Raw genomic sequence first — 20614 nt, forward strand, 5'->3', positions numbered from 1 at the left:
TCTTATCATAAGACATATCTAACAGTCAATGAAACAACTCTAAACCATGAAAATGACAAACATTTAACAGTTTAGTTTTAAAAGCCTAACTTTTGAAAACCCTGGTATACTTTGATGTCTGCCTTCTTTCTACCTTAAAATGTTTAAAAAGGTAGCTGGTAGTTTTTGCTCTGATCTTATCTTTTTCTTAGGGTAACATTAAACCCTAAGAGGTGTCTAGTGTGTATGTAAGGCTTAGTTAAATCATTTTTTTATTTTCTAATTTATAATATCATTCATTTTTCATATCTTTAATTGTCCACAAAGGAAAATGTTTTACTTATTTTCTTAAGAAGAAAACCCTTTCGTTGCTTATTGCGAGGGAAATCGTTATTAAAAATAATGCGCTCAAGGTTAATATCGCAAAGTCAACTCTGAACTCTGACAGATACTCTAAAATAAAAATAAAAAATAAAAAAAGGGCGGATATTTGGACGCTTTTACCGAAGGGGGCGACCACGCACGGTGGCTCACTCATCCCCTCTCCAAACTCGTAATTGTAAATCGTGAGGAGGAGGAGGAGGAGGGTGGGTAGTGGGAGTGGGGCACCACGCAGCTCACCATTTCCCAGCATATCGGCTGGCGTGTCACCTTATCTCCCTGTGCCGTGTTTGAGGGGCTATCTCACATATTTCTCCCGGAGGATTTTCACGGCGGTTCAGTCAGGGCTGTGCTTGTTAATGGGCGTCTTGGACGGCTGCCTTTCCTCATCCATGTGTGCCCCTCTGAGTGCGCTGTAAGCAGCAGCAGGAGCAGAGGCAGCAGAGGCAGCAGCACCTTGGAAGCGCAGAAGGAGAAGGAGGAGGAGGAGGAGGAGGAGGACTGCTCTCTCTGCCGTGCCGTGCGGTGCCGCGTCGTATAGTGGAAATACGCTCGCTTGCTCTGGTTACTATCAAAACCAGTCGGAGAGAAGAAGAAGAAGAAGGACACGAAGTGAAGAAGGCTTCACAGACTCGTTTTGTGAATTGTTAACGGGACGGGCCTGCTACCGTGGACATGTCTTCAGAATGGTAAGGTTACATTTCAGCGTAATATCTGCCAGTGTACCACGCAGCATGAACGGAGAAGTCCTGTAATGCGGGGCGCCGCGGTGATCAGTCGGAGCACAGGCGGTGGATGTTGTTCGTACTCAGCGGGGTTGGCTCGCATCTGTCCCCCCTTGAAGCGGGGCTTCGTGCAGCGCGGTGCGTTACCTGCGCCTCGGCTTTAGAAAGGGTTCACAACCCGTCTCAACAAGATCGTTCGGTGCGGATTTGGAGGCTGGTGAATATGGGAGATCAAAAAGTCCTGGTACAAAAAGAAAGAGTGGGTGCACCGTGTCCTAAATGATGTAAAACAAGTAGGTGAATAAATGAGGATGGATGGAGAGTAAGGATCTGTTTCAGGGGTTTTTAGAGATTATGTTTCACAGTTTGACCAATCTTGTGTTCTGTAGCAGCTTCTCTGAACAAGCTGCGACATTATAGCACCAGAGATGCACCAATCAATCGGTCAGAGCTCGGAATCTGCCGATATTTATTTTTGATCTGCAGGTCCAAAAAAAATAAATCAGTTTTTTTTTTTTTTTTTTTTTTTTTTTTACAATTGGTTAAATGCATCAAAATTGAGATTTTTGGGCTATAAATCAATATCTAACAGCATATACTTTGCACTTCCTTTGAGTTCAATAAAAATCAGACTGGGGTATCTGATGCCATTTATGTCACATTGTATTTGGACAAAATGGAAAAAGTCAAAATTAGAATTGTGAGGTCGTACTACAGATTAAAAGTTATCAGCCGTAAAACTTACCTGGGTAATGCACAAAATGACACATTTTATTTCTGCTACATTTCTTTGAACATCTACCCATCAATTGAGTCAAACCAGTTTTACATTGTTGGCTCCAAATAAATGATTGGAAAGTCCTGTAATGAAATAAATTGATTAATTCTTATTCTTTTAAATGATCAAACCTAGGAACTCTGAACATCTTCAGCCTCTAGGCTTACTGTATGTTGATTAACTTTTATCTGACATTTACAAATCTTAAAAAAAAAAAGATGTTGGGTTTGGGAAAGCTTCATTGGTTTATATATGTCAGTATTCTTCATATCTATTCAGAGTTTGGTTCTAAAACTATTGACTGTTTGTAGGTTGGGCCACACCTTCTGAAATGTTTTGCCACCATATTTTTTTCATTTCTATTGGTGGGTTCCTATTAGAGGTTCCAGTCAAAGCTTTTCCTGGCCATTACTGGTTTTCTTTAAGGCATTGGCCTGATAATCCCAAGTTACAGCAATATTGACAATGAATTAACCTAAAATAAAAAAAAGCTCCAAGATTTTTATTTATAGAAATAGTAGTTTAAATCTTGCCAAATGTGTGTATGCTTACAAGATTAAATCACATGCTGTTGGTTGGTAGATTTATTCACTATAAATTGTCTGAGTTTTACTTTTGATGCTTTTAACAGCCAGGGGGGGAAAAATAGATAATTTAACCTGCTAATTGCTGATCAAATCCAGTCAAGGAAAATTGGCCGATTCCAATTTCTGGGTGTCCTATTAGTGCATTTCTTGTTCCTATTCAAGTTTTCTGTTGCATTCAGTGCAACACCAGCACCACTTTTTGGATTGTGTATGCTCCTTCTGGAAAGGAGGCCCATAGGGAAAACTGCATAGCTTATAGTTTCACTGCAGCAGCATAATAATAATAACATGAATAAAATTCATGAACAGATCTGCCTACAAGAAACGCTGTGGTTTTCAATAAATCAGAAGAAACTGCACACATAGCCCCTATATAATTAAAGTCATAATAAATTCAGTGTTGAATTTATTATAATTTGAACTGACTTTTTTATTGTTAATTCATAAGAGGGGGGCAGCCTTAAAAGCTGCATTATCACAGGGGGGTCACAATGCAGCCAGTCAAATTAAATGAAATAAACTGAGACAACTGAAAGGCATAATGTAGTTCACACAGATATTTGAGACGGAGGGAGTCAGAGGCAAGAGGAGGACCCCTGGGAGTCGTTTTTGGGGCCCAACACAGCATAAATCAGTGTTGCACTCAGATTTAGCAAGTTGTAAGACTTGCACATAAGCTCACACACGCCTCTCAGGGTAGTGGTGTAGTAGTAGGAGGAGTGCTGATCACAGATTGCGCCTTCATCCTACATGAAATTATATTTGGATGGAGTTTTTTTTTTTTCTTATTAGCTAAATTAATTAAGAAAGAAGTGAAGACTAGTTTCGTAAATCAAGCAGCCTCTATTAAAAACCATTTTCTAAACAGTTTTCATGTAATTGGCTAAAAAAACTGAAAAATAAGATTTTATTTGCTATCCAGTAAATACATGGAATCTAAGAATTCATACAATTTTCAGTCAACGTTTGTAATTCAATGCATTTCCTTTTTAATTAATTAAAACTCACATAAACGTTAGGGGCAAATACTACGATGAATAACTGGAGATAATATTACTATTCCACTTATTTTTCTATTAGATTCAAAACTAAAACCTTTACAGAAGACTCTGCAGCACATTTTCTTTACTGTTTTATGCTTTATAGTAATTTGAACAAAAATAAAAAAAAATCATAATTGGCAGGTTATACCTCAATGAAAATCATAAAGCAGTATCTCTCTGTGCTACAGTAGTCTTCATTTTTATTTAATGTTTGCATTGAAACCGAGTGAGTTTTTTGTATTTGAGATTTACTCTACCTTTCCCACCATTTATTTTTATTTTACGAGTGGGTTCCCTATTAGAGATGCACTGATTATGCTTTTCTTGTCTGTGATAACAAGTCCCAACTTTCTTACGATCTTTTACGGAGGAGGTAGTGTTACAAAATCCAACAAATCCAATTTTTTTTTCCCACCATGTGTTATAGCTCTAAGCTAAATAGAAATTGGTATTGGTGGGGAAAAGCCTGATCGGTGCATCTCTTATTTATTATGTTTTATGATCAGAGTTAAAAATATACATACAAAGCAGTTTTTTGCCATGGTAGATAAGTTTTCCCAGGACATGCCACAGACACCCAGACGTAAGTTTCCCAAAGAAAGAAAAGGGGAGCGGGTGAGTGTTTGAACTCACAAGTGCCACCACTGGCTATATTGGGAGAGGTTTAGGGGGCATGACCTTAGATATTAGAGGTTAAATCCAGGGGAATCCAGAGGCCCTCAATCCTCTGTGGCGAGTGTTTGGTGGAAGCATCAAATGAGAAGCCTGAAGTTGTTAGGTCCCCTCGAGGTTAACCTTTGCAGAACAAGGCTGCATTCTCCCTCTCGTCTTTGTCGTGTTGATGAGCTCAGAGAAGCCGCCTCAGCACCAGTTCTCCCTGCGTGGTAAGTGGGGGGAATGGCCCAGCCTTTGTAGTCACAAATGAAAAATCTGTTGCTCGTCTTTTCACCTCAGCTGCTGTCTCGCTGCGAGCCGAACGCACGGCTGCTCGTTCTCCTGCGAAACAAGGTGCGGATTGTACGGCGGCGCGCAAGCTGCAGTTGGACCTTGTTATATTCCATAAACGATTGTTGTGTTTGAGCTAATGCTGTACGAGGGCAGACGGATGACGGGGAAGAAACAATGAAATGATTCTCTCTCCCTGGAGTTTCTTGTGGGATACTGTGTATTTGAAGTAATAATTGTTATGAGAACTGTACAGTCATCTGGGGAGGCGCTGGCTGTGTGTTGGGACTGGATACAGCGGATGATGAAAAGAATGCTATTCCTGATTAGTTGGGAGAGAAAAAGAACCATAAACAGCTTTCATTTGCCTTTCAGAACAGATAACCTTAAAATTAATCTCAGTTTAGTGAAAATTACTTCATTTGATATCTCTAAGTTAATTAAATTCGTGTTTTACCCAATACCTACTCTTTTTATTTTTTTTTATATACACATTTATGTTCCAACTGCAGCAAGAGGAGAGGTGAATTTTCCATTTGAAAGCATTATCTTTAGTCAAAGTTACAGTCTGCCGTCTTATGTTTTATCAAGTGAAAAATAACAAGCGACTGTCACGGTTGCACCTTTTTATGGGACACCGAAGCCTTACTCTAATGTCTTAGACCCATGCACATTCATAGAGACACCTCATTTTTTAAACGTTGACAGAACTACCCCACTTATTTATCACAAGTGGAGTACACTGCAGGAATCTAAAGCATGTGCTGTTAGAGGGACAAAGTGATTGTAGATTTACTGGTTTTCTTTGTTTAGAGACTCACATTTCCTCTGATTGGCTTTTGTATGGAAATATCTCTTATTACATGGCATTAATCAAACCGTGTTTTAAAAAAAAGTAAACCATATCTTGTCTGAAATATCAACAACAGAGTGAAAAGCAATATAGAGGTCAGCAGACAGAAGTGTAAAGCTACAAGTCTAAGCAGCATGCTGCAGAAGATTTGCAGCTACGTTTGCACGTTGTCCCACCCACTGATCTTTTTAGAGGTTTATACTAAATGACTGGGAGGAACACATTCACAAGATATCCAGAGCAAATACTGTGAACATGTTCGTTCTCACATGCCACCCATGTGAAACAGCTGTTGAGGAATAAGGACAACAGAACATGTGGAGAAACTTCTTTTTTGCATTGTCTTCAGAGAAAACTTCACAGGTCTGTTGTAGTATCCTAAAAACGAATATTTTTCATGCTATGAAAAACACACATTTATGCTTTTTCTTTGTTGTCTGACCTAGCTTGGTAAAATCCAGTCCCTTGTTCTACGCTTTGCTTTGTACAGAGGTTCTGGACCCTCGACTATTAAGAAATGGTTGCTTGAACTCTGTTTAAGTTTTAAACGATTAGATCTGATTTCACCCAATTGCTAATGTTTGCCAATTGTGCTGCGCCAGCTCAGTTGTGAAGGAATCTAGGCTATGAAGCTTACCCAAAATTGCGTGCACCGTAAACAACCATCCCGGTAAAATATCTTAAACATTACACTTCCAACTTTATATACAGTCAGTCAGACCTCAAGGAAAACAGAAAAGTCAATGTCAGTTTGGGAAGGCCTGATTGGTGAATCTTTTGATAAAACCCAAGCCTATTTTTGCTCTATGAAACACATCAGTACAAACTAAATTAGGAAGTGTGATAAAAAACGCCCAAAATTGAAGTAAGAATGAAGCTTCAGTTTGTGCTTCTTGTAATATGTGCTTACAAAAAAAGTCTATCAAAAAAAAGTAGGAGAGAAAAAACAGAAAAGCTGGACTTATTCTTGCAATATTTGCGCTTGTACCCAACACTATAATTTCCATGAAGGATCAACATCTTTCCTGGACTTTGCAGTTTAACCTTTCATTTCTCAAATAACTAGAATCGTATTCCTGTTTGGTGTTCTAAAAGTCGAAATCACATAAAGTATCTGAGCAGGGAGATTGAGGTTGAAATTATGTACTTCAGTTCCCAAACACAGGATTGGATTTCTCTTCCTGGACAAGCAGCAACAGACTCCTCTTTGTGTTCAACATTGCACGGTATTCATGCAGCAATTTTTAAGATCACTCCTACTGCCGCTGCAGAAAATGATAATTCACAGGTGTCATAGTCTTTTGCCCTACATACCTTGCTTTGATATATTCTCGTCTGCTCAGTGCAACCAGAATGCATCAGTCTGTCCAGGTTTCTTTTCATACTGCCCACCCTGCTCATTATTCCCCTCTAACTGATCACGGTTTAGATAGCAAAGTGGAAACATTGACCTGAACGTGGTTAGTTGGAGTAAGAACACGGCCATTGCAATGGGCCGTCTTAATGTATTAAGTCTGTGTCAAAGCAACAAAAAGTTGCATTATGCTCACAAATAGTTATGAACTGTACAGATATGGAAATATTTTATTCTCCAAGTATGATGAAGAATTAAAAGTAGAGTTTCTGCTAGAATGGTTGCAATTGGTGAAGGTGGTTGACTAAATCTTAGTCAAAACTAGAGATGTGCTGATCAAAATTTTGAAGTTAATTTACAATTTCTGGTTTTGTAAAGTTTTAACCTGATTTAAAATGTCAATTCATCCTATGCATATTGCCGCCTATCCTTGTAGTGATATCCAGCAGTCATTGGGTGAGAAGCATGTTGCACTTCTGACAGTTCACCAGTCTATAAGAGACACAACAAACAACCATGCACACACACACACACACACACGCACACGCACACACACACACTCCTAAGAGCATTTAGAGAGACCTAATAACCGAACTGTCATGTTTTTTGAAGTGTGGGAAGGAGCACACTTCAAATACAGAACTCCATACAGGAAGACCTGGAACTTTCGTGCTGCCAGGGTATAGTGCCAACAACTGTGCTCCTGTGTAGCCCCTATTTTTAAAATAAGAACAACATAATCACAGACCAGAGATGCGAACTGGCTTTTGTGTGTTTCAGTTCATTTAACCAATATTTAATCAGGATAAAAACTCATTGAGATTAAAAATCTAATTTGCAAGAGTGTCCTCAGACTGTTTGCAACAGAAGATATCTTTCGTAGGGATGCACTGACATAAAAATTTGGGCCGATATCTAAATCTGATTTTAATATTGTTGCTCTGGCAGATAACTAATATTTACAGATATTATATAAGGTTTTCCCCAGTGTGTAGTATAAACCTGGTGGGCCACCAAGCTTTACTTGCCACCCCATCAGTCTGTGTTTTGTTCATTTCACACATTAGTTACAGTAACAACACATTAAGCTAGGTGGATAGTTGGCTCATTGAGCCGCATTAACAGATGTTAGTGCTGATGTATTGTGCATCTCATGTTTAGTTTCCATTTTTAGCAAATGCAATGTGAAAAAAACTCTTCGTTTTTTCCAAAGAGCTGCCAACATTTTCAGATCTAGCATGTTCCATCATAAAGGTTGAATGCTCAAAAAAATGAAATCAAGCAATTTTGTTGTGATATGCCTTCCTGTTTGCAGAAAGTCTTGCTCTCTCTCATTCTCAGGGGAATTGCAGACATGTTTGAACAAGTTGTACATTTCCTTTCAAAAACTATTTGCATCTCTGTTTCCTTAAACTTATTTTAAATCCTCTCTTTTATTGAGAATATCTGACTTGTCATGTTTAGATTTAACTGAAAGAAGAAAAAAAATTACTACCACATCTTTTTGGATTAGTTTCCTAAAAGGTTGTAACGATCTCTCTAGAAGAAAAGATAACTGTCCAAAAGATTTAAATTAATTGCTTCATGGTCAATTTGAGTGTTTTTCAACATGATACAAATTTATACACCATTAGAACATTGCCAGTGCTCAGCATCTACTTTGAAAGGTTTTGTGCTGTTTACTTTCAGTTTTTTTGTGCGTGCATATCAAACATGAGCTCTACTTCATTTAAAATTCTCATTTCCTTTTTTTTAAAACATGGCTCAGGAAAGGTAATGGGAAGAACAGCCATTTCAGCACAGTCATTAGATGTGATGGTTGCCTTGCTTGGTTGTTCACAGCCAAATAATATGAAACCATTTTAGAGGAGCACTAAGTGCAAAAAAAAAATCTGCTTCTGAAGCTTATCCCCATATTCTTAGATGATGATGCGCCTGCATTCTGAGGAGTGTTTCCTGAACACAGGGATATGTCATTTTCATGATCAAGGCCTTGGATGTCCTTATTTAAGGTTGTCAGACTTTACTGCAGGAGAAAGGATGGCAGGACTGTATGTCACTTACTTGCTGCTGCACAATACAAGGAGTAAATGCCATGTAGAGTGCTACTTTACTGTTCAGCCGTCAAATATGTGTTATGCAAATACGCAGGAAGGCAGGTGCTATTAGGCGAGATGTTTTTATGCATTTCAAAAATGATTTTTTTTAAAGAGCTGCTTTTTTGAATGAAACAATTTTTTCTTACAAGCTCGTAATCTAAATCTTTGTAAAGATTAATTAATGACAATTTAAAAGTTTTCATTAAAAGGTCCAGGCAATGATGAGCACTGCTTATTAAAACGTTAGATGCGCTAACCCTAGAGCACTAATCATAAACATTAGTTCTGCTAATGTTGAAACGCTACACCAACAAGCTACTTCCAAAGCGCTAAATTCAACCATGTTCAGGCTCTCTGTGTATCGGTGACACATGTGTTACAATGTAGTATATCGTCCTCTACGGGATAAAATGTTTGATTACACATCTTACCCGTATGGTTGCGCTTCTTTCAAACTGACCTTCCTTTCATGGCTCCAGGTATTGCCAACTCTGTTGCTGATTTTTCCTAAATGACTACAGTAGGCCTTTAGTTAGAACAGCATTAGATTTTACGCTGTTTACTATAGAACAGGGATGCATTGTGGGTAAGGAATAAACAATATTTGCTGCACCTTATCACGCATGGAGAACATGAGAGGCGATAAAACTTATGAGTAAACGGTCTTCATCCACTTCAAAATAAGAGCATGAATATGAATGTCCATTTGAATAATTCTTAGCAACTAAATATTAACCAAAAATGTAACATAAATGCCAAACTTTGTTGACCTGAAAATTTACAAGACAGCCAACTGAATTTTTGCTTTAGAATTGATCTAAAAAGAGACTTTCCCAGCACGTGCATATCTACGGTTCAGTCTGCGCATACTGTAAAGATACTTTCTGCCTTTACAGAAACCATGAGCGTTCATTGGGATATAAAAGTTAGGTCAAATTTCTTTTAAGTTCTGACACCAGCGCTAAAAGTGAGTCTAGAGCCTTTGGATACCAAGCTTAAGTGAGTCATCTTTAAATCTGCAGCCACGATAAAAGCTGACTTTTGAGATGGTTGATGACACAGATTTCACTTTGGTTAGAAGGTTTTGGCCTTTTGATGCAGCAGAGTTTTGTGCTATGCCTCCAATCTTCCAAACGTGTCAGATGAACCGTTTAGAAAATGTTTAAATTCAATGGAAATGAAAGTAACGGAGAGAGATGGCAACATGTAAATGGTTCAAGAATAATATGTCAAACTTAGCTTTCTGAAATGATTTGCCCTAACAGAGCAGGTTTGGCAGAACTGAACTTACAAACCTTTGTGTTCGATTGGCCATCATGCACTAAAGAACTCAACACTGATGGAGAGAAATTGAGGCTGACCATTTCAAACTGCTTCCAAATACAGCTCGCAGACTGACTAAGCCCAGCTGTCGGGTCAATGTGTTTTACACCACTTGAGTTAAATGCACTGCAGCAAATTGCCCCACTCATAATGTTGTGGCTATATACTGTGGCCTGCTGCAGCCATGCACAGTGGGCAGGAAACCCAAGCAATCTTGGTATAGGTCCTCGGCTCACGCTGGTTTCGAAAATAGTGACGGGAATGATAAGACGTCCTTGCAGCATTTGTGAGAAACATTAGCAGGACGATTTGGTTGACAGCCATCACGTTCCTTACAGCTATCAGACTAACAAAGTGGCATCTTTTATTATCTGCATTTTGGAATCCTCCCATCAGAACAGACTCCCAAGTGGCATTTCATCATGACCAGGACAATCTTATGCAAGACGGTGAAACAGCAGTCAATTTGCAGGTAATTAAACCCTAGTGATTTACAGTTGAAAAAGCAACATATGCAGTTAGCAGCCAATATGGCAGCATAATGTTTGGAATTATAATAGACCACCACAGCTGCAGCCTTGTATGGGGATCCAAAACCTGTAATTGGATGCAAAGCATGGGAAGCCTACTGTACTTCACACTTGTTTTTTTAGCAGGAGTTTGCATGCCTGTATACAGTGCCACATTTATTGGCATTCCAGATAAACATGCCTCAAGTCTTAAAATATTCTCGTCTTTTATTCTCACACTGAAGATTTCTACTAATAAGTTGACAATATCTGGCTTTTGGAAAAAAAGTTCTATGTTGAGAAATAATATTTTTTAAGTTTTCCTACTGCTAGCTGTACTTTGTATTTGCATTTGGTCTTTTTTATTAGTATATACATCATATATTTTTGAAGGATTTGTTGTGTCAGTCTGTGTTTGATTACTTTGTGGCTTTCTCAAGGGCCCACAAAAACTGAATTGTACAGCTGAAATTGAATGGTGAGAACTGAACCAAAGCATTCAAGAGTTCAATTTTCAATAGGAAGTAATCCAGTTTCAATTTAGTGACAATCATTTTCAAACCAATACATTGGATTTCAACTTGCGCTAATTCGGATTTACATTTTAAAAGCATTTATTCACCTTAAGGTGAATAAATGCTTAAAGGTTAGAGTCCTTGTCAAATGGCGGTTTGACTAAAGTCCTACAGAAGGAAAGGCTAGAGCCTCTTATTATCGAGGAGACCCCATAAGGGCAAGTCCTCATGCGAATAATGTTTTTATCTTTTTTTTTTTTTAAATCTCTTTCAATGTCACATGTTTTATTTTTACTTTTTAATTTCTTTTTATTTCTCTTTCTCACTGTTTATTCAATGTCACATGCTGTTTTTATTTTAATTATGTAAAGCACTTTGAAATGCCTTGCTGCTGAAATGTGCTATACAAATAAAATTTGATTGATTGATTGATTGATTGATTGAGGAATTCAGATTCCTTTGGAGCAATGCAAATTCAAATATAACTTATTCAAATTCAGTTTCTGATGATGCAAAGTTCTGCCCAGGAAGCTGTGTTTGCGGCTGAAAAACTCAAACTTGGTTTCATCTGACAAAAGAGCACAGTTCCAGTTAAAGTCCCTGCATGTCCCCCATGTTTGCATTCGTGTGGTGGAACAGAAAATACTCTTTATGTGGCGTAACTCAAACAACAAGATGGTATTTCAATTTTTTATGGTTGTTACGGAGACTTGGTTGCCTTAATATGCCACTCTTCTCTGCAGTTATCTAACACTGAGCTATCTCCTGCATGCTCCTTAAGGGTTGGCAAATACAGACATTAGTTGTTGACCATTGGCTATGAGAATTCTGCCTTTGTGTCATATTGTATTTATGCCCCAGGAACAGCAAAATGTCATGCAATACTAATTAGAAGTTCTTAATCATCAACTTTAAAAAAGTATGTTTATTTAAAATGTGCTTCAGTTTAGTGATGGATTATATCGGCAAAAGATTTTATTACAATATTTTTTGGCATTTAATGATAAAAGTGACTATAAAAATCATTTACTGCACCCCATGTTACTGCAGTTAAAAGCTCAGACATTAAAATGCTGCTCCCAGTCACCGCGTATGAATCAACCACGTTCTCTCTAATTTAGTACTCATCAAAAAAAAAAAAAAAAAAAAGAGGTAAGGTTGTTTGATTTAGGGCAGAATAAACTAACCACTATCCTCTTAACTGTTATTTGGGAATACAGAGTAAGTCCCTGTTTATTAGATTGCCCTTGAGAAAGGCACTCGTAAAGGTCAAAGCAGGCATATTGAAAATGGGTCCCAAACTGATTATTTCAGCTTTAGCAGAGTGAATACTTACAAAAATCTCCCTCTGCACTCTCTGAGACGATTTGTGAAATTTAACTTCACAGTCCCTGACTCCAGAGCCAAATTCTCCTCCGATCTCAAGCTAATTTGTAGCTTTGAGTTAAAGCTCTGATTGCTATGACAGAGGCCTTTTTAGAGGCTGCGAATTAAGACTAGATGAAAGCAGAGGCACAGGACAGGAAGCTTATCAAACTCTGCACTTATTAAGCTCCCTTTTAAGTAATTAAAAGGTTTTCACATCTGAGCTTTTTTTTTTCTAATGTTGACCCCAGCTTTCTGTCAGTAACTCTTAATAAGTTGTCTTGCAAATTACTTGCAAGTATTTTGATGCGCTTCAGCGAAAAGGAGCAATAAAACTTAGGTCTTATAAATATTTTTGCAATGATTAAAAGATATTTTAGGAATGTGATGGTAATTTCTAATATATATTTTCTATTTTTAGATAAAAATTAAGTAATATTTTAACTGTGTCATCGGTGATCATTTTAAATGAATGGTAAATAAGATAGATGCTGTTTAATGGATTTTAAAAATCATCAATCTACATGTCAAGATTCATTTTTTAAAGTTTTTGTTTTAGCGTTTTGTCAAAAATCAGAACTGATGAAATAAACTCAAATGACACAAATTAAGGACTTAATGCTCTACAAAGGTCAAAATTTATACCCCTTGAATTTTTTCACATTTTGCCACATTACTACTACAAAACTAATGTATTTTACAAGCGTACTTCCATTTCACACACCATGTGAAGTGGAGGCATGGCGTACATTTGTATCCAGACTCTCCTCAAGTCAATAACTTTCTGAATAACCTGTCAAAGCAATTGCGGTGACGACTTTTTTAGGCCGAACTCAAAAGGTGAAAGTGTTGACAGCATCATGCTGTGTCGCTGAATACAAATGTATGCCATACTTTTTTAGATTTTTACTGAAAAAATAAAATAAATGTATGCTTTATTTTCTTGCCACTGCATTATAAGGCAGTGGGGCTGAATACAATACAACTGGTTTGCATTTGTATTCATCCCCATAGCATGATTCTGCCATTTCCATGCTTCATTTTTGGGATTCCAAACAGTTTTTATAAAGAAAGGCAGAAATGAATATTAGCCCATTATAATTTAATAACTTTCACAAAAAGTTACAAGTTATACGACTGAATACAAAGCCATGCAACTTTAAAAACAGCGCACCACCCACATAAATATTCACCCTACGGCATAGTTACACTACCACTTTTTGTGATGTTTCAAAAAACTTGCATTTCTAGCAGCAGTGAATTGTTATTCTTCCCAGTAATTACTCAGGAGGGCTGAATACAAAGTAATTTTGTGCAGTATTTTAAAAGCGTGCATTCTTTTCTATCCACTTCATTATGTGCTACATTATGTTGGTCTGTCGCATAAAATCCCAACGAAAAGTGGCTTTGTGATCATAACCTTCCAAAATGTGAAAAAGTCCAAGAATCCTTGCGAAAGTTCCTGTAGAATATCATCACTGACATATTGTGAGCCTCCAACCACTATTGCGGCTCTGGAAATGTGTGCTTTGGCACAAAGCAGGAAGATTATCTGCATTTGGTTTTTATGTGAACTTTTCATATCAATCCAATCAGATAGGGTTTCGGAAAGGAAACTTTTACTTTCTGATCACGTCCATATGTGCATCACTTCGAGTCAGGACTCAGCTTTACGACCGCTGAGGTTCGTGGCGGATCAGCTACATGAAAAAGATTCTTCTTGTTTGAGAGATGGTCCTAGGCCAAACTTGACTGAAAGCTGCTTGAAACTGGCTGGCATTACTCTGAGTCATCAGAGAGCTGTCAGCAGAGCCTGTTTGTACATCCAGCCAGAAATGAAGATGACATCCATGAAATGACATTACGACTGTGCCTCTCTTTATATATATATATAAATTCAATAACAAATATTTTCAGTCCCAGGCTTTCACATATTTGCCTCCCTTTTGTGCACATTATTAAATTAAATAGAGCTGTAGGCCTTTTCTGCATTTTGAAAGGTTGCACATTTTTGAAACCTTCAGTCCACCTGGTCACAGAGGTTTCCGAGAGAGCGACGAGATGTGCAAGAGAGTTGTCAATATATTTTGTACGTGTTAGGCAGCGAAGTGGAGTGATAGCTCTCAGGGGAAATGGCCTTAAGCTGTTATTCTATAAATATTAATAAAGCCCACTGGTCTGCCTGGAAGGAAGCAAACTGTTTGCTCATGTCAGAGACATGGCTTCAGTGTGACAAGTTGCTGGGAAAAAAAGTGATGAGATAACATAGAAGTGGGAAGATGACATTTGGTGACAGTGCTCATTTTTCAAAAATGAAATGCCATCACTGGAAACAGAAGCTTGACCTGCTGAACTTTCCTTTTACAAAACCGACTTGGCAAACAATACATGCGGCCTGTCATGTGTTTTACTTATTTTTCAGTAACAATACATTTGCAGTAATATTACTAACTACAACGTTGTCCCAGTAATTATTGCAATAAATGATCATATTATTTTGAGACTATTTTCAAGTAATATGTTGATAATGGCATGATACTTCTAAGTTTGCCCTCTCAAAGGCCAGTAAGCCTTAATTTCGTAAATAAAACTTAACACTGGAACTGGAAGATATTTGAAATATCCAAAATAAAAGGCCACAATCAAAAACAAGAACAAAAAGGAAACTAAAAAACACACACAGACAACCAAAGCCATAACTAATATGGATTATGACGTCTTTGTAAACAAAATTGCCCTTCAATACGTCGGGCAATTTTGGAAATTATCTGGCTCATTTTATCATGAAATTCATTACTTATTGCAACAGGCTGAGATATACAGTTCCTTTCAAACTTATACATACCACTTGGAGCCATTTTACACTTTCTTAGAAAACAACAGTCTTTAAATTAAAAAAAGTCAAATTAACAACTCTTGACAAAAAGATTCACTCAACGCTTTATTTGGAAACGCAACATCAGACTAATTTAATATCACTAAATTAATGATTAAACTAAATTATTAACCGAGCGTACTGTACTGTTTGTTAACTAGGACCAATTGGAATGCATGAGTAATTGAAATGAAATGTTTTTTTGTTTTTTTTATACCTCAAGATGATATTCGTTGTGAATTGAAAATGTATAGATAAACTGAATTGAAATTGAACCAAGTTTTCATCAAGGTTTGGGATGTTAAAGGCAGACCGCTGCACTCTAGCAATGTACTGCTTATAGTTTTATAACGGTGCCTCCGTCGGCTGGATGAATGAACAGGGTATATAAACTTGGTGAAGTTGGCTAAATGTCTGCAGTTACTTTTTTCTGGTTTATTGTTTTCCCTCACGTCACACCGTCCAGCTAGAAATTCAACACAGAATCCATGCAAAACCTGGAAAATATATGTTCCCAGGCGCTTTCCATCCTGTTCCACTGAGGTTGCATAAAAGTTTTAGACTCTAGATGCACAAAACCAGTACAGTATTGTACACAGTGTTACAGTGAACCTGACTTCTACAACACACTGTCTCGGGAGCTTTGGATTGTATTTGTTTGTGGTTGGTTTTGTAACATAACAAAATGGGTAAAATAAAAAATAAAAAAGTTCCAACAGTGAAAATTCTTCTGCGAAACATTGTAAGAACCTGACTTGTTCCCAGTGCAGGGTTTAGCAGTTCCAGCAGCTAACTCTGAATAAAACCTTTTTTTTTGCAAAGGTGTCTGTGATGGTTTGAGCTTCAGTCTCGCCGCGGTCTTGTTTAGCTCTTCTTAACTGGAAAACTAATGGAAGAAAGAAGGTTGACGAGAACAGAAGGCTGTGGCTGCTCGTGACATCGCTCTGCCAAGACGCACTTGTCGCCCACAACAAAAACGAGGCAGCAACACGGGGCTTTGTCGTGCTAACAGATGCAGAGCCTTTTCCTTTGTTTGTCTTTCTTTCATGCAGACACACAGCACAGACAGATATTGTTTGAGCACTGAGAGCAGCTAATTCAGATCCACCATGAAACCTATTTTTATTGTCATAACAATGAATTTAACAAATATGCAAAGAAATGCGTTGCATGGTATTGTGTGCTGCTTGGTTTCAGTCCCACCTTCCGGAGAACGGCAATATTGAAGGGTAGAAGAGCTAGAGAAAGCGGGATGCCGTTGCGCTACCCCACAGTGAACCGAATGTCCAAAGCAGACTCGCCGTTCCATCCTTTTGTGTCCTCCATCTCAGTAAATGGCGTGGCAACTTTCTTTGCTGATTTTTGCAATTGATTTTTCTATGCTGTGGACAGGAATCACGTCTTCACATCAGCAGCCCGGCTCGCCAGGTTTAGTCCAAAATGTTCCAAATATCAATGAGAAGCCAATTTAGGTCCATCAGGGGAACAGAGAGTGACAGGCGGCTCCATTGTTTGGATGTTCGCCTTTTTTCCCCCCCCTAAAGACTCCAGTTTTCATTTGAAGTCAAAGGATCTGTGTTTTGGGTTAACCACTAGCTCTCGAGTGGTCATTGCTGTTAGTTTTTTTTTTTTTTTTTGATGCTACATGTAATGGATCTAAATGAGGGACTCAGCATTTATAAAAATCATTCAAGGAGAATGAAAGTAGATTCAGAGAACATAATTACTAACTACTTTTTCTGCTGCGCTTAGTCTTCATTTATTTGAAGTATAAAAATACAAAGTAAATTTTGCAGGGTGAAATATTCAGTGTCAAAGTTTATTGACTCTTTCAGATTCACTACAACAACAAATTGAGTAGAAAGAGTTAAATTAACACCAATTCTGAGAAGCACCAAATAAACTCAACTCAACTCAAACTTGAACTCTTAACTGTTTATTTAGCACTTTGTAAGATCAGTTTGGAAAAGTGAGGGGTTTGTTTTTGAAGAAAGTTTTCTTATTTTGTTTTGTGTCATTAGTCCATTATTTTTTGCTGTAAACTATCGGAGTCAAAAAGATACATTTTTCATCATGCTTTAGGTTTTTTTATGTGTCAATTACATTTAGCCACAAATCTATCGGTACGGCATGATTCAGAAATGATTAGTAACTTTATAAGGAGGTAAAAATCTGTGAAATACATGTGAAAAATTTAACAGAGAGATGCTTCATGTTACAGAGCTTAAAATTTTGTCTTTAGGATTAAGTCAACCTTCAGTGACCACTGATAAGTTGCAGGTTCAATTTGGTAAAACCGGATTTGTTTTTAGCCCTGAACATTGATTTTTTGTTTCTAAGCCGGAGCAGTTGTAGTGTGGCTCAGATGCATGAAAAACACTAAAATCACCTTTTATTGAACTCTGTCAAATCAAATCAAGGTTTTACAAATCACAAATTAGGTTCTGAATATTCTGCACTTACTTTAGAATAATCTAGTACAAGTTTGAAGTGTCTAAGTTTTGTCTTTTTTTTTTTTATATATATAACTGGAATAGATTAAAGATGCTCAGGTTAGTGAAACAACTATGTGAAATTGCCCTTTAGCCATCACAGGGAAGCTTGTGAAAATCCCCCATTATAATTTTCACTGATTTAGGAGAAACTACTGCAGTTCAGCAAATCAGTGTTAGACCCGCCCCGACACTTTGATGGGAGATTTTGACAGAAAAAATTATTTCATGCTGAAGCGGCAGGAACAGAAACTGTGAAACAATTATTTGCATTGGTTATAATAAGTTTGCATTTCTATTATTTAGTTACATATTTAATAAATTGTAATAAAAAAAATATTAAGCATCTATTTATTTTATGGTGCATTTAATTAACGATTTATTATGCATGTGTGTTTTTAATTTGGTCCATTTTAACCTTACACAGCAGGAAGCTGCAAGTTAAGGTTATTTGTAAGGCAGATTTCAGCAACAATTCAGTTCAAAGAGCTTCACTCCATAAAAACACAACACAGTAATTCATTACAAAACAAACAATAAAGATCTGATCTTGTCACCATCAAAATCATCTACAGCAGCCAATACATTCTTCATTCTACTTTTTCACTGTACATTTTCACATTTTCTAGCAGATTTGATATTCCTTTGTGAAATTCTGGTATTTCTATTATTGGGCCCTACTAATTAACAACCTTGGGTAACCTATGTTAAACTTTCACAGTTAAATATAAAACATTTAAGACATAAATAAAATAAAACACTTAAATAGATATTTTGTAAAATATTTGTATTTCCACACTGTACTGTCTGTGATGCAGTGCAAAAGTTGCACACCTGTTTGTCCACCTGCCAACGATTTACAGTGAACTTTTACTTTAATCCTTGCCTGAGAAGGATCCCAGCGATCTGAGCGCTGGGATCTTCTGTTCAGTTTGCTCCGGTCCCCATGTCATGCAGTGACGGTTGTTAATGAGCTGTAACAACCTGGTTACATCCCCACACCTTTGCTCTCACAAGAACATAATGTGCTTGCCCTTTTCCGAGGATTAAGTTTTATTTTTATGGACATGACTTCACTACAGTCACCTTTATATTCTTCTTGCACTCATGGTGCCACTTATTTTTGATTAAACTTTAAAATAATAAGACAATTACTGTTGTTTTTAAATGGATTGACTCTTTGATCTTAAGTAATTTATTTGAAGAATTAGGATGAGAATGTGTTTAACAGCGAACAAAAAAATAAAGATTTTATTTTTTGCTGCATTCTCTTTAGCCTGAAATCAGGATGCTACAATTTCAAGTTCAAAGGAAACAGATAAAATGAAAAATGTGAAGCACATGCAGGCAGTGTGTCACTGTTTTTTTTTTATTTTTTATGTTTTATTCACAAAGCATTTTAGATTTCCTCATTTTACATCAGAAACGTTGCTGTTGATGTAATGAAAATGCATATCTGAAACTTGACTGCTGCACATGAAGTCTATATGGAGTTAAGGTTAAGGCTTTAGATCTGTCATAAATTGAATTCAAAGCAATGACGAAGGTAGACCGGCGTAATTAAATAATGAAATCTACCAGGTCTAGTTTGTGTTTTTAGCTCTTTGTGGATTACAAAAAGGAATCTCTTGACACCTAAAAACACATCAGGTCGCGCTGTGATATTTAAGAGCTCAGGGAATATTTACCTTGAAAAGTTGTCTAGGCAAGCAGCTCCAGCTGCAGGAATGCATATATACATTACTCCTAATGTTCCATTTAAGTACACCAGCAATACCATTCGAAGTGAAGAGAAAGGATCATATGTCCGGGTTGGAAACATGTTTTATTTTCACACATGAACTCTCCTTTAGCGGGTCAGGATGCAGATAAAGCTGTTTTGTTTTCATGGAGTTAACTGGGAATCCTGATGCCCTGGTCAAAAAACATGCAGCAAGAGAGCACAGCTGTGGTCTCATTAAAAATGAAGCTATAGAGCAGCTTCTTCTCCTTCTGCTGAAAGTTCCCGTGGATCCTTTACTGCCAGATATTCATAAAGCCAAACCGCTGAATTGTGTCCCATATAGTGCGACCAATTGAAGCCTGTGCAGATTTTTTATTATCCTCACAAATAGGCTCATGACAGTCAGTCTGATTGCTCGGTGATGTCATGGAAATCAGGTTTCAACTCCACATCTCTGTTCTTTATGGTGGTTCTGGGATTGACTTTTGTTTTGAAGCTTTATGGCAGCTCAAGAGTGAAGTGTGGGGGATTAGGAGAAAAAAAGGGGCTGCCGGTGCTTCTCTGCTAAAATCAAATGTGTGAATACATTATGCTGCACACGTAGCCCATCTTGACTTGGCTCCCTTCCCAAACATGGACTGTTCTGATGGGCATGTGTGTCGTAGTTTCTTACTGAGCAGGAGTTAATAAAAATGTACATTTTAGTACTGCACTGAAACACCAACAGCCACATGCTACCGGCTATGATTTCAAACTTGTATGTCTTGCAAAGGGTTGTACATGTATGCAGACCATAACAATTTAACTTGAATGTAGTTAAATTGCATTTCTTGTTTTGCAAAGCTCTGATCTGAGAAATTCCATGTAATTTATTCTGGTTATGTTAACCCCTAATGGTTCAAACCAACTGCATCGAGTTTCTGAGTTTTGCATCATTATCAGCTTCTTTGTTTGTGAAAGAAAAATGGTAAGTTTTTGTTTGAAGTTTACTATTTAGAGAAATAACCATCTGTCCACTTAAGAGCACTGATTGCACATCTCGGTGCTTTTGTTTGTGTGTTTTGAAGG

General features: G+C 37.4%; 1 protein-coding gene across 15 annotated transcripts in view; it reads left to right on the top strand.

Annotated features, from left to right (window-relative positions):
* Positions 1 to 449: 449 nt before the first annotated feature.
* The window catches only part of tenm4 (teneurin transmembrane protein 4), a 210990-nt gene continuing 190825 nt past the window's right edge, over positions 450 to 20614 (top strand). For 10 of the 15 annotated variants that reach the window (XM_008426387.3, XM_008426390.3, XM_008426389.3 and 7 more), the window contains exon 1: positions 450 to 1049. The gene's annotated coding sequence lies outside the window, so the exon portion shown is untranslated. The remainder of the gene's footprint in view (positions 1050 to 20614) is intronic. The other 5 variants (XM_017308253.2, XM_081614949.1, XM_017308254.2 and 2 more) reach the window with 2 other exon arrangements.

This window comes from Poecilia reticulata, chromosome 13 (assembly GCF_904066995.2).
Source record: "Poecilia reticulata chromosome 13, P_reticulata-male-v2, whole genome shotgun sequence".
NCBI classification, from domain to species: Eukaryota; Metazoa; Chordata; class Actinopteri; order Cyprinodontiformes; family Poeciliidae; genus Poecilia; species Poecilia reticulata.